We start from the raw sequence: 662 nt of genomic DNA, 5'->3' as shown, positions 1-662 counted from the left end.
GTGTAAATAGTTAATAATTATGATATTTATAAGTTCAATGTAATATTAATTTTCCCTTAAGCTTTTTGTAGAAGGGTATTATACTGAAAATTTCCGCACTTTGGAGGATGTAGATAATGTATAACAATGTTCTCTATGATACTGTAAGTTTTCAAAGTTCTCTGTCCATATTTTTTATGACAATTGTTGGTCTAAGGACTTCTCATTTCAAGACAACTTCTACTTTGAGTCAGGCAGTTCTGTCTGTGGGGTTACTGTGCACCATAGGGTACATAGCAACATCACTGGCCTCGACTGACTGATTCCAGCAGCACCCCAAATTCTCTTGGAGTTGTAACACCCAAGCAAAGTCTCCAGGCTGCCAAATGTTCCTGCAAAACCACCCCTGGTGAGAATCGCTGGTTTCGCTTATATGCGGTTTCCCTCATTCTAAACTAGTTTTATTACTGTGGATTTGATGGCAATATAAATGTTTGGTTTAAAGTATTTTTAGCTGGTAATTTTGAGTAGTTAGACATGGAGATATATACATGAGATTTTATTTAACAATTTTGTTTTGAGAAAAGATTTTGCTATGTAGCTTAGGCTGGTCTTGAAACTTATGATCCTTCTTAATCAGCCTCCCAAGTGCTAAAATTGTAGATATGGAAAAAAAAAAAAAA

Source organism: Chinchilla lanigera, unplaced genomic scaffold (assembly GCF_000276665.1).
Source record: "Chinchilla lanigera isolate Chin_1 unplaced genomic scaffold, ChiLan1.0 scaffold00002, whole genome shotgun sequence".
Taxonomy (NCBI): domain Eukaryota; kingdom Metazoa; phylum Chordata; class Mammalia; order Rodentia; family Chinchillidae; genus Chinchilla; species Chinchilla lanigera.
Note: the sequence above shows the minus strand (reverse complement) of the source record.